Below are 771 nucleotides of genomic sequence, written 5' to 3' on the forward strand. Positions count from 1 at the left end.
GGAGCAAGGGGTTAGTAACCCCTTCTCCTGTATATATTACTAAGTTTAAGAGGAGAACTTTCGTTTCTCCTTTTGAGCCACCCTTCCTCGGCGGGATACAGCCGGGTTGTTGGAAGATGATTTGTTTCTCATACAAGGTTAATCCTTACAATGAATTGTTGCAAGCAGCATAATGCATACATTATTATTGCAAAGACAGTCTAGTACCACACTTGTCATAATGCTTGCGGTTGAGTAAGCCGAGGCATACCATCCAAAGTGTCAGAAACTTGCTTGACAGATAAGATGTAATTTTCCAAAGAAAAGTTAGAATGATAATATAATTAAATTAGCACTAAATCCAAAATTTAAGACATCCATCAGCAGGAAATACATAAGTTATTATGAAGTGTATATATATTTTTTCTAATACAATAAAGAATTTCTCTAATAAGTGTAAAAAAGGCAGCCTTATTTATGTTGAAACAGAAATGACAAAGAAAAATACTGAAAACTTGTTCAGTGTAGAAGATACTGTTCTGTGTTAACTACATGCCTTTACCCATAAATTTTTGGTAAACAACATTGTCTTTATTGTATGTGGTGTGTTGGTGTTTGCTCTGAGACTTGGAACCTCAGTGGATGTATGGGGCTGTCCATAGGACTCGTGGTGGGTGGCCTCGTGTGTCCTTAGGCAGCATCCAGGGGCACTTGTCACCTGTCTGTTTCAGGAGGTGGTGGTCAAAGTACCCTAGACCATATAGCATGTTGAATAATTTCTTTTATTTACAG

The 771-nt window shown here is 37.6% G+C and overlaps 1 protein-coding gene across 8 annotated transcripts in view; it reads left to right on the top strand.

Moving 5' to 3' along the window:
• Positions 1-771, top strand: part of fidipidine (coiled-coil domain-containing protein 93) — a 58,658-nt gene that overhangs the window by 26,001 nt on the left and 31,886 nt on the right. The gene's annotated exons all lie outside the window — the stretch shown is intronic.

Source organism: Cherax quadricarinatus, chromosome 7 (genome assembly GCF_038502225.1).
Source record: "Cherax quadricarinatus isolate ZL_2023a chromosome 7, ASM3850222v1, whole genome shotgun sequence".
NCBI lineage: Eukaryota > Metazoa > Arthropoda > Malacostraca > Decapoda > Parastacidae > Cherax > Cherax quadricarinatus.